Here is a 14,650-nt window from a genome sequence, read left to right on the forward strand (position 1 = left end):
TCGCGCCATTCAAAAGTTCTAGTACACTCTGGCCAGACCATGCAGGGATATTTTTCGTACGGACGGATGTTATGAGCGAGGCCGACGCTCATGAGTCATAACAATGGCAATGTAGCCACCTGGCGTTCTGTTAATGCATCGACAACATATCTTTTCTCTTTGAAATGCGCCGAAAAGGACGAGCGTGTAGAAACGGCACGTTGAAGAACTAATCGTGGGTGTCACTGCAATGATATGCACTTAACCAAGAGCACCATCAAAGTACAGCGTAAGATATAAAAGGCGCGTTTGTAAAGCTACCAAGGTAGGCGGCCATGGCACAATGGCTAGCGTGCTCAGCCTCTGTTGCCTCTGACCGAAAAGTCGTGAGCTCGATTCCTGTAGATGGCAGTTTCTGATCGTGCATATTTTTGACGTCATTTTCGTGATGAAAATGCGTCCCTGAAGTCTTGAAGGACGCCGACATTAAACACTTCCATGTTAAAAAAATGGACAGAAGTAAGTGCAAATTTCTACTTCGAGGCCACATCGACCGAATTAGGTTTCTAAAACGAAATTGCTTCATTGAATAATGGTCAATAAAGCCAGTCAAATAAAATGGAACCAATAATTCGGATGAAAATCACTCAGTGGATTGTCGACGGGTAATTGCTCATTGCATGAACCAAAGCTTTGTTTTCCTATTAACCAATCCTTTCGAAAAAGAACACGTCATGCGGTGGAGCAATCTTTGTTTTTTTTTCGTTTCAGGTAATAAGATTGGCTGCCCTCTCATATAACTCTCCGATGGTGGCAACGACCTGCATGTATACATCGCCATCTCACAGGAGCGGTCGGGCTTCACAGAATTTACTTTAACCGCTCAGCAGCATCCACCAGAACCAGTCACAACATCCATCCATCTTTGCTTCTAGCGATAGCAGGTCGCGTCGTGCTATCAAAAGACCAAAGGGTGCTCTACTCTTCCCACTTTATATCGCCACAGAATTTCGCGAAACACAAAGACATATATGCACCCACAAAGCTAAAGGTGTGCGCCAGCGCTTCCTCAAAGTGGGTGAGATAAAAAAAAAGGGAAACGGCAAAGATGCCTCTCGAACCGTCGCGCTCGTCTCTTCGCCGCATCTCTCAGCGGCACACACAAGAACGCACACACCTTGCCTAGCGTGACATGGGTCCGCGAACACCCTCCTCACACCCCGGGTTCTTTTCAGTGGACTCTCCCCGAAAAAACCGACCCCAGCGCCGCCGCGGCCGCGTGCACATTGGCGACGGCGGCTAGCGGCGAAGCCGACCCACGTTTCCCGCCTCCCAACCAGCGGTGCCCGGCTTCGGGAGTGTGCGCGCGCGCGCTCACACGCTCATTCGCTCCGGCCGCGCACTCGGCGTTGCGGCTCCGCCGGGCATGACGCGCAGCTCTCGTGCCTCCCCTCGCCTCCTTCTCGGTTACGCTGGAGCCTCCTTCCGCAGCAGCAGCTGGCGGAGCACCGGCAGCGGCACTCCTTGACACGTGAAGAGTTGCGTAGCCAGGCACTTCGCCGCAGACGTCAAGCGTCACCTTTCAACTGCGCGCCGAAGGGCTCTCCGAACGGCCTTCTTCTTTGCCACCTTTTCGCGAATGCAGCCGGCGAAGTGTACCTAACAAACATTGGAGAGGAATTCGAAACTTCGCGATCGGCGAGAAACTTCAAGGCACGGTTCGTGTTGGTTGGAAGAACTGTCCGTTCAAACGCCTCGAAGAAAGGAAGCGAATGACCCAACTTTGGGACCATCAAGTTGGACTGGCGCGGAATTTCGGCAGGGTCACAAACCAAAAAACTTGGACATTGTTGCCGATGCTTATGCGAAACCAGAAGAGTGCTTGGTGCGTTTGAAAAGAGATTATCAGTCGCTTGGTAAAAGTCACGAAAAAGCCGAGTGGAGAAGACGGTGCTGCTGAAATAATTTCGGTAGTGGTTCTTGCGAGTGCGTATGGTTCCCCAGCGCCGGTGGCGACGATGGATGAGACCTGAAGCTTCGGTGAGTGATCACTTCCTGTCTACTTTCTGGCCAGCGTTGTTACCTAGGTGTACACAAGAGCTCGCGAGAAGAAGAGGAAAGAAATACCCCTAGTTTCCTTGTAGTCTTCTGGTCATATTGAAGTATATTTGGTTTCTCGTGCACGGGAAGGCTCCATTTCGGAATATAAGTCATCAGTCTTTTAAACTGTGTACACAGACGACATACGCATGAATAACATCACTACGAAATATTTTTGCTGGATTGTGGTCGCTTTATACTTTTCTTTTTTTTTCACTCCAGTTTTTTTTTCCTGGTGTACCGAGTGACGGCTATTTTTCGACTTGCAAATATTTTCTCGTAACGCGAGTGACGCCAAGAAAATCTGCGTATGAAATCATACAGTGAGTGACGAAGATAGGTAAAGCAGCAAATATCAGTTTACTTTATTGAGCTAATGACATCTTGGCGGTGATGGCATCTGCAATACGTTCAGGCAATCGAACGTGCTTCGTCAGGGAGAACCTCGAGGATACAACGACATTTGCGGGCACTACCTCCTCGGTCGCCGAACCCTGCCACCTTTACAGCATCAGTTCTCCCGCAGGCGTGAGGTCTTCTGGCGTAAACTACAAACCCGAACTTTTTCTCCCCTACCTTACGCCACAAGATTTATCCCGGAATTTACCCTAATTCAGACTGTAAGTTTTGTACGGCAAGGAAGGCAGACCTTAACCACATTATGTGGCAATGTCGAAATCACTCCCCTCCCCCGAGCCTTCGTAAACGAATAAGTAGTCGGGAGCTGCGGGAGGCTGCCATGCGCAGCTACAACCCCGACCTTCAGGAGGCTATCCTGAGGTGGGCTGAGGTGGTAGAAGAGGCCTACCGCGAGTAGGATCCCTCGCCTTCTCGTAGCCCCTTTCCCTTAGGATTGGGTAAAGGAAGTTGCTTCTCTCTCCCTTTCTCTCTCTCGAAGACGCTCTGCTTGCCCTTCATAAAACTACGAGCACGCACGATTTTCTCAGGTGTAGTTCCAGAATTTCAATAAAAAACGCACTTCAGCCGAGACCCTTTCATGCTAAGTTTCAGTTTAACACACATGTTTTTTTTTGTACTTTCCCGAAAGCGTGCAGATTTTAGTACGCGGCAATGCTCTTTCGCTGTTCTTTTACTACGCCGCCTACGGGCTGTCGAATTCGCCAACGAAGCAGGCTCAAATTTGCCCATTTACTCGCTAGCTCGAAGTCGGTGGTTTCAGCAATGCGCTAAAGGCTACGCCCAATTTCGCTATGCGAGTCCGTTCTTTCTATACATATATCAACACCTTCAGAGGAAAGAGGTAGGCGACTCAGTAGCTGCCGCAACACAGTAGGTGCGGAGTTTCGAAAGTACAGAAAACGTTCAGTGTGTACATGTGCTCTATGTTTGTAACATCGCTCGATACCCCATAATAATAAGTGTTATCGTCGCACAACCACGATACGTGTTTGAGATGCAGCAGTGGAGGGGCTCCGTAAATTTCGACCACCTGCCGCTGTTGTAGAAGTACACGGGCCTGCGACGTCATCGAAATGCAACCGCTGAGGCCGGAATCGAACCCGCAACCTTCGGCTCAGTAGCCGAGCACCGCAACGGCCATACCAGAGCGGCGTACTCTGATAAATGTTGCAGAAAAGGAAGCTTCGAAGATATTGTGCCTAAACGTATCCAGGCTTGAAGTTTATCATGAACAGCATCGGTAATCATAAATACAGTGAAATACAATTTTGAGACGTAGCTGACTGCAACCGCGGATCTAGCCTGTGCTTTTTGGTTCCAGCACTGATCTATTCTTTGCCATCCCCCAGAGTATATATAAGGTACCCTTGGATTGCAGTTCTACTTATATTGTTATAGGACAATGACACATTGAAGCGGCAACTTGGCGTCCGCTGACATTTTAGCTGTTTTGTAGTTAGATCTAGCTACTTTTAAACTCTGGTAGCTACCGGAAGTATGGTTTAGCTACGAGCAGGAATTCTAGCATGTATTCCAAAATTTCGCTCCTTATCTAGCTAATTTGACTAACTCTAGCAGCAGTATTATGTTCTTCTTAATTATTAGTGCTGGGCAATAAATACTTGTACATATACATGAAATCGACAGGCATTACAGAAAAAAAAAGGATAGAATACATTGTATTTTTGAACGGGAGGTTTTGTCGCAATGGAAGGGAACTTAACTGGAAGAAATATCTATGGAATATATAGCCGACAAACCGTGTAAGTTTTCACCCGCTTTATTTTCTGTTAATGTGCGGCAGAATATGGCGCGCACGACTAAACACACACGCACACAAAAGGCAAGATTCAACGAATGCAGCTTGCCAAATGATGTGGTTCAGACATCGCCCCCATAGCGTCATATTTAGTGGCAAAGGATGATGCTCTTCCAGTCAGTGGCCGACATCATCCAATATATGTACCGGAGGAGATAAGGTCGTTTAGTGCCAAAGCTTCATACTTGTACAGCCCTGTGAAGATTTTCAAGTGTTTGTATGTTTGCCTACATTTAGATAGTGCAGGTTCTAAGTTCTTTTTGTTGTTATATGCAAATGCGTTTCTTAGTCGGGCTATGTCAGTCATCCGGCGTTGTCCGCGGCAGTGTCCGTGTGCCGGCAAGTGTTATATCTCCGCTCTCACTCCCTCTTCCATAGCAACAGCTGCGAGGGCGCGCGCTTATCCTCGCCCCTGGCAACCGGCTCATGTGGTGCGAGAAAGTGTAGGGAAGGGTAGATGCAGTGTGTTGCTGTTCCTTCTCTCGCGGTTCGCTCTTTCTTCTCCGTGCGCCCCACTTTGCCGTCAGCCAACACCGACTAAATTCCAAGGCCGAAAGGCTGCCGCAGTGACGTCAGAGGGTGGAGGCCCAGTTACGCCGCGAACGCTGCGGAAAGCCGGTGTTTCGTTCGCGTTTTAGGAGAACAAACGCTCCCGCTCTCGCAGCTGCTGTCGCTTGATTGGGCCGAATAAAAGATGTGGAAAAAAAAGTCTTACTGAGCATGCTCAGTTGGGTAACTGGGCCTCCAACCTCCGACGTCACTGCGGCAGCCTTTCGGCCTTGAAATTTAGTCGGTGTTGCGTCAGCTCGCGCCTCACTCTCGACGTTTGCTGGCTGGGCGCCTCTCAAGAACATCCGGGAATGTGTGCTCGAGACGCTGCTGTGAAACGACAGCGCTTAGCCGAGAACGCTGGTTGTTTTGTTCACTTCGTGGTATTTTTTCACCGTGCACGCTAGCTGCTAGAGCTGGAAACGCATACCACGTTTCTCGCGGCAGAAAAAACGCCACGTGCTTGGAATGACGCTATTGGCTGCACTGTGCAAGAAAAAAAAAGAAAACATTTTTTCTGACGCTGGGTTCTCTTGTGCGAAACGCTGTTATGGACGCTACGCAATGAATTCGCATTTCCTCGCGATTCCCTACGGGGAGGTGCGGGCATTTTTCGTTTAATACGTGATTTATTGTAAACTCACTTCCAGCTTTCTCACCAGCTGATATGTCAAAGGCAAACATTCTTTCTTGAATGAGTGATAGGAATTTGATGAAAATGACAAGGGATCGAAGACACACTCGCTTCAGTGACACAGGAGTTTAAACAAAAATCATTCAACCGGTGTTGAGGAGAGCTTATTCTCATAATAGCCTGAACTTCGTGTTACCTGACCAGCATGCATCTTAAATGCACCTTGAATTATATGCAGCTTAGCATATCACTATTTAAAACAACTAAAACGCCCGTAGCTCTTTCAACGCGTTGTTTCATTGGATCTCTCCTCAGGGCTGATTATTCAAACATTATTCAAAAAAAGTGTTCGGTTCTTTCGTGCGTTACTTGATTCCTTAATAAATTTTGCACTTCCTTAAGCTTTACGCAGCTCTGATTCATTCCCAGCTCATCTTTGATGTACTCACAAGCTTTGACGCTTTGCTAAAACAACACCTGGCCTAAATTATTGGAGTCGGAGCGGGAACATTTTTCTCTTCGTTCATATATGTTCTCCGTAGCTGTGTACAAAAAAATGTTACCTGATAGCTCTATTTAGACTGTAAAATAACACAACTGCCAGAAGATTGATTGAAATGTGGTTTTTAACTTCCCAAAACCACCATATGATTATGAGCGACGCTCTAGTGGAGGGCTCTGGAAATATCGACCACCTGGGGTTCTTTAACGTGCGCCCAAATCTGAGCGCACGGGCCTACAAACATTTCCACCTTCATAGGTAATGCAGCCACCGCAGCCGGGATTCGATCCCGCGACCTGCGGGTCAGCAGCCGAGTAGCTGAGCCACTAGACCACCGCGGCGGCGGGCTGCCAGCAGATTCGTTGCATGTATGGAACATGTCTAAAATTTTTGAAAATCTAACTTAGCTACTTGTTTAGCAACAAAAATATTGTGTGAAGGCACACAGGGAGGCAAGGCGTGTTTTGCAATATATTCGCAATGCTTCGAAGCGTAAGCCAAGATGGAGGAGGAAAAGACCACGTCCGACACGGCGCCTCTGTCGCTGCTTCAGTGTGACATTGTCCTATAACAATATCTCAGTCTTATTTCTTTCATTCTCATATTTTTTTCTTTCGCCCTCTCTCTCACTAGTTCTTGCATTTATAAAATTTCCACATCACCCAGCGTTGAATTGAGAGTGTTCGCAGCGTATCAGTCTAGTGCCTGCACGGCCGGCGACACTGCAATTTAAGAGGTGCTCGCGTGTCGCCTAGCTTCGTATGTTTGTCTTCGTGTCCGGCGTCGCAGCCCGCCTCTCGGAATTCGCCTTCCCATTAATTCTCGCGTCTTCGCGTGCCTGGCGCGCGCACTATATTGGCCACAATGGGAACGCCGCAGCTCTAGCCGGCGGCGAGCGTTTAAAACGCGCACGCGAGGGAGCAACCAGCGCCGTTGTAAACACGGTTGCATACACGCGCCTCTTCCCATCGCGCCCTGCAGCTCTCGAGCGGTCGACAGATGTTTTAGCCGGTGAGCACGTGACTCGGGAGGCGTGCAGTTTGGCGATAAGACTCGTTGATCTTACAGCTTTTGTCGGCTGTTAAGCGCCAGCTCTCAGCCGTTATCGCGCTTGTTTCTTTTTTTGAACAGGATACGCGAGTGATCGCCGTTCACCTTTATAGTCAGTCCCGTGCTGCGCGTAGCTGAGTTTTCTCCCACCAGTAAGGATTTTAGACAGAGTAATACGAAATGTTAAGAGAGGGTGTTTCCGTAGGCGCCCGCTGCTGATGTTAAAGTCTCTGGATATTTTCAGGAAAGTACCGCCATTACTTTAACTGAGCTGCCTTGCATACTATTTTCCCTCTCTCTCTCATCTTTATGTCCCCTTCCCATTCCCCCAGTGTAGGGTAGGAAACCGGGCATGTGCCTGGTTAACCTCCCTGCTCTTGTGTTTCATCCCCCTCCTCCCCCTTGCATACTCCTCTCTCACCTTTCGGGCCGCCACAAACATCGCGCACGTTGTCAGCGTGACATAACCTTCCTGATATTCGCGGCGAAATCGGGCCATAGCTGGCAGCCCCGTCCCACGAAAGTGTAGATAGGCGGTCGGCGGCGCGTATACAAATACACGCAACGGCGCTTCACTGCGTGCAATCTGAGCTGATTGTCGGCGGATAAAATGCGTTGACTATATACAGGTTACTGTTAATATTTACGCCCTTCTTTTCTGAATCGGTGCACGACGCCTATGCAACGTTAACATTACCCACGAGTAAAGCGCATTCTGCCCTGGGTGACTGCTAGTAAAAAGAGAGAGAGAAACAGCATATTCATGGAGTGAATGACGATGAGTGGGGCGAAGCGTCCGTCCGTCTTTTTGTCTGTCTGTATTATATATTTTTGTCTGTCTATATATATATATATATATATATATATATATATATATATATATATATATATATATATATATATATATATATATAGACGTTGCGAGGAAGGAAGCGCACTGGCTCCGTAGTAACAACGGAAACAAAAAGGCACGACTAACGAGGAAACACTTTTATTAATCACATACGTTTCGGCTGGTGGGCCAGCCTTCGTCAGTGTCATGTATGTATATATATATATATATATATATATATATATATATATATATATATATATATATATATAAAAGGGAAAGAAGTGTATACCTAAGGGCTCGTTTTTCCGTGTTTTAACACAGTATTAATGAGATCTAACAGACAGTAATGCTAAGTAATGTACAGGGGAAGTTATTAGAACCAATGGAATGTAAATAAGAAGAAAGAAAAGTGGATGAAAAAATAACCAGCCGTGAGCTGGAAAATAACCTGCTCACGGCTGGTTATTTTTTCATCCACTTTTCTTTCTTCTTATTTACATTCCATTGGTTCTAATAACTTCCCCTGTACAATCCTTGGCATTACCGTCTGTTAGATGCCGACACCGGCTGCAATATCAAGCCGAGAGTGTCCTTATAATTGCTGTAGCAATAAAAGCAGCTTAAGATGTGGTTGAAACGTCTTTGCGGAGGATATCACGGTGGTGTCTACGAGGAACATCCTTCGCTTCTGCGTCCGGTGTACTACGGGCGTGTGGTTTCAAATGCAGCAGGAAGCAAAACGGCGAATTTTGAGCGCCGTTTTCCGTGCAGTGCCCCGTCTCCGGTGGACTGTGAGACAGCCGGTGGTTCCGGTGAGCCGCATCCATTAACGCAGCTCTGCAGCGCCGCGCGAGTTCTGCACTTCGCTCGGCTAGTTTCTTCTCGAGCTCTGCGGCGAGCTAGCAGAAATGAGACGCACTGCGAGAAAGAGAAATAGCACAAGAGCAAAAGGCGAGAAATGTAGACGACTTGAAGTAAAACCTCTGTGTTGTTCATCGCCTTTACAACTTTCTTCACTCGCCACGTCTGAGCGCCTCCCAGTCGGCTGACATTTCGTACCGTTTAGAGCTTTATTTTATTTATTTCTACTTTCTGCCTGCGGGTTTTCTCGTAATTCCGGACCGCCGTTCTGAACTTAAGCGCAGTATTTTTCTGTTCGTCGGGGCTCCGCGTTCGATATGAGAAAGTAGGTCGAATCAGCTGTGTGCAATATAAATCAGCTGGCCACAAGCTCGGCTGGCGAAGAGCGAAAATCGCGAGTGAGAATTTTGGCACGGCCGACAAAAGTAAAACAAGATAAGCGACTGCGTACAGTGGTGACAGTTATAGAAGAAGGAAATCACAAACAAAAGAAACCGAAGCGGGCCCGGGGCTGAAAGAACGAAAATGCCGAAAAAGCTACATCGAAACCCGCTGAAGAGAAAACCGCAACATTTTACCTCCTTCATAAATGTGCATGCGTCTATTTCCGCATAGTGCCCATATATTTTCATGTTCCGTGTGCCGGTCAGTTTTCATCAGTATACTTGTTTCTTTTTCTTTAGACGGGCTCGCATGAGTGTTAAGCTTTAAGCTGTATTGATTTTGAGGCTACTTGCGCAGCTGTTTTTTAAATTATTTCTTCATCAAGTGCTACCTCATTTGTGTCTGTTTCACTGCACTGTGTTTCTGTGAGTCGCAATGCATCCGCGCTCAAGCGCAGCGATTGCGTGCAGTGTTGTTGAAGGTAGGGCGTGCATCAGCTTAGCATGGAACGAATTCTGAAAGGACGCCTGTATAGTAATAATGGTTTATATGCATTTGAGAGTTCCGTGTACATAAACAAAATATGGTGCTGTTTAAAGGATGTCCACAAACTGACGTCAGTGGAGGCGTTATACACACTTTCACTATAGAAGCCCTGCATATAATGAATATACTTTGTAGACTTCAACACTCCTTTCTAACGAAAGGGAATGCCGTCTACAAATTTGACAATGTTATTTTTAAATGTATAGTGTCAATTAGTACCATGTAATCAGATACGCCGAAGCTCAGCGCGCCAGATCAATTTTGTCTTGCTTGCATCTTGGCATTCTCAATGGACCCTGAAGTAGAGATACAAGAGCGCTGTCGCATTTATACCCCTTCGGAATGTGGCCTTGAAGTAAAATTCGTGGCACATAGCCCAGACGCACAGTATCGTAGCCCATGGTACACGGCAAACGATGCCTACATAACATGTCTACACGAAATGCGTTCTGAACAGACCTGTACCAAGGTACGTCATAGTGTGACGTCACTGGCGCACGTGCAATGTGTATTTGACAAAACACCCCTGCTGGTCGCCCAGCGCGGTACAGTCGTGCGGTGTTTGGGGCAAGCTTTTTATTTTCTTTTTGAAAGCTTAAACTTCAGGTTACAGCGGTTGTATTAGCTGTAGTATATGTCAGAGAACATGTAGCGCGTGATGAAATATTTGCTATGCTGGCTGGCTGTTTATCTTGAAGAAGTGAACACACGTGGCGGCCTGCGCGAGGAACAGCGGCATCGTCCTCCAAAATGCGCAGTAGTTGCGTGTGCATTGAAAGACATCGAGAATATTGGTTCACCAACTGAGAATATTGCGCGTGGTGTATGTGTGCAGCGTGAATAACCATGCGTCTGGTCTGCGAAAACATTGACGCTCAACATCGGCCGGTGGCAGTGACTGGTTGTCGACGGCACATCGCGATTGGACATATCAGTCAAGCTAAATATGCATTTTACGCGACCATCTGCGAGTTGGCACATTTCAGCGTTTGCGCTGTGTGCAGCAAACATGCTGCATGGTCTCCTGGCTGAAAGATACGACCACGCATGGGCTATAGTCATGTTTATCACTGCCGAAGGAGTATATACGCCTCGGCCCGGCGAGTACGCAAACCCAATAAAAATATAACTTCTAGGATCGGAGGCGTCTCTGTGTAAAGAGCGGAGATTCTCGTTCCACATATGCTTCGTACCTTTACGGCTCGATATTTCTGAAGTGACGATGCTCACTACAAATTTATAAGTCGGAGCAATGTAAGAATACAAATACGTTGTAAGCGTCAGATGCAGCGATGTAGCTGCTCAAAGTATTACGTATATAATTAAGTTATCGGATTTAAAATCGCATAAAATTTCAGCGGGTAATGAGGACCGTCGCGGACAACTTCCCTTTAATATTCAGGAGAGTTCGTTAACCTCAGCTTAACGCACGACAAAAAGTGTTTTCTTTCGTTTCCTTTTTTCCATTGATCTTCGATCAGAATTTAGCGACTTCGATGAGAATCTTGTCCGTGACCTCGCGCGTCGCAGCTCATAACCACGCTGCCGCCAATGCTGCGCCTTGTTTAAAACTACAGCGCACATGTCGCGACGAAAATTGAGTACGTTTACGTAAAAAAATGCGCAAAAGCATTTTTTGGTGGACTGTAACTGCACGCTGAATTATATATATATACTGTGAAAGCCTATGTGCAGGTAGAATAGGAGGGGAAAGTATAAAAAATTGCGAAGATGGCTTTTGTTAATCGTCGTCAAAAGTTTCTTTTGCAGGCTCATTTCTTGAAGTTAGCTCTGCTGTGTCCTTGTATTGAAAGGTGATATTAATAATAGCTTTAAAAGTTTTTAAATGAGCATGTTAAGAAAGTGATGTGGAATTTACACCGGTGTGCCATAGGCGCTTTGTGATATAAAGGTCTATGAAATTGAAAAAAAAAAAAACGTTTTCAGTGAACATTGGGACTTTTTATTTTAAAAATGCACACTACGCTGACAGTCGAAATGTAATTGAGCGTAAGCGCCAGTACGCCTATAAGTAGCCAAACTAATTTGAAGCTGGTAGCTTTAATACATTTTGTGTAATTCATCACCAAATTCGGAAAAAAAAGGAGCGGAGTATAGGTAAACATGGCCCTCTGACTCGCCATAATTACTGATTTACTGTGTCTAGAAAAAACATTTTATAGTAAAACTTGTTGCGGATATCTTCTTTTTACTGATCAGCAATAATATATGAGATTTTGAAAGAAATTTATGAGGTTTAGCAGCCATGCATTGTTCGGTCTTACGTGTAATCACCCACGAACTAGAAATGACGTGTGAACTGAACGGCACACCGAGGGGATGTACCAAGCCTGCCTTACGGAGTTTCCGCCGTAGCAGGCCGCTATCGAGTAGCGCTATCGTGGCTGAATGGGAGCGAATGTTTAACGTGGGGATGAAGTTTCCAACATATTACGCCGTCGTCATTACTCGCGCTGTCAGAAGCTTCTTCAATGAAACACAAGAAGCATTTAACATCGCATTAGTAGCACTTGTGGCACGGCAATGCTGAGACTCTAGCGCGATCACAATAAGAATATCGGAAAGAGTGCTGACATATGCTTTTTGCAACTTGGAAATTGCGAAAACTCGTCGAACAACAACGTCGTTCAGGAGGTACCGGTGAAGTGCAGAAGAATTTAGCAGAGAGGTGGGGATTGTAGTCGTAACTGCACGTTTCATCGCTCGAATCATTTCGCTTCGCGGGTCAAGCTCGAGCGTGTTGACGGCATGCGGCGCTCCATAATTTTCACAGTAATTGCGCTACATGCAATGCACAAGAAAAAAAAAACAATGCTTTCATTTTCGCTTCACTGAAGCGTATGATACAATAAACTGAATCTAAGTGACTTACCAGTGTGAAAAATCATAACGTACGAGGGAACGGGAAGTGTGACTAGCTTCTCGTGAGCTAGCAGCTGATTGTTAATCGTCGCTGTCACTCTCGGAGTGTTCACAGCCGCCCCGCCGCGGTGGTCTAGTGGCTAAGGTACTCGGCTGCTGACCCGCAGGTCGCGGGTTCGAATCCCGGCTGCGGCGGCTGCATTTCCGATGGAGGCGGAAATGTTGTAGGCCCGTGTGCTCAGATTTGGGTGCACGTTAAAGAACCCCAGGTGGTCGAAATTTCCGGAGCCCTTCACTACGGCGTCTCTCATAATCATATGGTGGTTTTGGGACGTTAAACCCAACATATCAATCGAGTGTTCACAGCCTTCGTCTACCGAAAAAATCCTCGTCCTCAAAATGGTTTCTTCGACACATCATTGCTGAAAGCAATCTGAGGTAGGCCCGTCGCCGAACGACTTCGACACCACCAACGACACTGCGTCACTAGGTTTATTTCTGCGTGGACAACACTTTGCCAAATTTGCTCTGAAACCCGTCAACAAGCAAATCGCTTGCAGCGTGCTGCCATCTATTAACAAACGTAAAAAAAAGAGAGCAAGTGGCACAGCGCTGGCCAAGGCGCTGGCCAGTTTGAGGTCGCTCGCAAGCTTGCTCGGTTTTCTGCGTACAATGTTATGAGAATCATGCATCACAAAAGCACTGAAGAATGCTAGATGTAAGAAAAAGAAAATGAGCTTCAACTGAAAAGCTCAGAGAATAACATTTAACTAACGAATGTGGCGACAGAAAACCTCGCAAAACTGATATGTCTATTTTGTGGGCTATCATGTAAAGCGTGAGTTGCCACGTATTTTCACGAAAGCTTGGCGTGTCACAAGAACTGTCAGATTTATCGCGTCACGGAGGGCCAGGTTTGTTCGCTGAAGCAGGAAACGCGCAAAGTGGCAGTGTTCGTCTTTCGCTAACGCGTTAACATTGAGGCTAGCACAACCGAACTAAGGAGCGTCTGCCTACTGACCATCATTGAAAGGACGCTCCCGAATTCCGCTTGGTCAGTCTATGGGCATTGACAGTCTATGGGCAATGCGAACTGTTACGTCTGTATCCAATTGTAGTTATCTGGACTGTACCACAACTGATAGGTGGCAGTCGGGGGTAGTGATTGCCGACAAACTTTGCATGGCTGAAACCCTGCGGAAGGGAACACTCCTCCTCTAGTGAGTTCTAATCATGGTGGAATTTATGAAATTGTTGCGCGCAGTGAACGGGTAAACAACTGCTCAGGACAGGTGCCTGAGAGGTGAGTTCCGCATGCTCGTCTTGTTCTTATACATTCGAGCTATGTTATGAGAGAAACAAAAGTAAACAACTAATAATTGAAGAGCTCGTTTCTTTTGTTAGGCACAATATTAATGAGGATCTTGCTGATGGAAAGTTATCTTTTCGTTTATTTTTCTTTCCTCACATTTACCTTACAATTACTTTTAAGAACGTCCTCTATACTTCTTTTGGCATCTTTGTCTCAGTTGCAATGTACCCCACGAAGCTTCCTCAAGATTGCCCAAAAATGAAAAGAGAGGAAGTGTTGGTTATCGCGTGTCTCAGCTCGCGGCTGCACCTGCGCAGAACTGATAGACGGAGCAGACAAGGCGACGGTGAGTTAAGGCAACATTTATGTTCAGCGTAAACAGCAGCATTAAATATTCAGCACTGGTGCCGACAGCTTATGGAGCTCGCACTGAGGTGCGACGATGACCAGGGATTTCTTCGGTCTTTTCTCTCTCTCTCTCTCTCTCTCTAACTGGTTATAAAAAAGAAAAGTGATGACCGTAACTGTCTATCCTTACGATGACACCTCAACAGGTTGGCGCAGGAATGGGATAAAGGGAATAAAATATAAAGGAAGGAAAAAGTAAGCTAAGTAAGAAAAAAATAGGTTAATAGAGGACATTCGAACCGCGCCGCTTGGTTCTTTTATAGGTCCTGGGGATCCCCTGCATCCGCTGGTAGTTCGAAGCCTCCAATCAAGAGCCGCCGTTGGAATCGAAGCCTGGGTGAGGGGAGCATGCTGGGCGTCGCGGAAGA

The 14,650-nt window shown here is 46.6% G+C and overlaps 1 protein-coding gene across 1 annotated transcript in view; it reads left to right on the forward strand.

The window, feature by feature from the left end:
* The first annotated feature begins 1,297 nt into the window (after positions 1-1,297).
* Positions 1,298-14,650, forward strand: part of LOC119159457 (uncharacterized) — a 219,559-nt gene continuing 206,206 nt past the window's right edge. The window contains exon 1 of the mRNA XM_075865434.1: positions 1,298-2,019. The gene's annotated coding sequence lies outside the window, so the exon portion shown is untranslated. The remainder of the gene's footprint in view (positions 2,020-14,650) is intronic.

This window comes from Rhipicephalus microplus, chromosome 1, assembly GCF_043290135.1.
Source record: "Rhipicephalus microplus isolate Deutch F79 chromosome 1, USDA_Rmic, whole genome shotgun sequence".
NCBI classification, from domain to species: domain Eukaryota; kingdom Metazoa; phylum Arthropoda; class Arachnida; order Ixodida; family Ixodidae; genus Rhipicephalus; species Rhipicephalus microplus.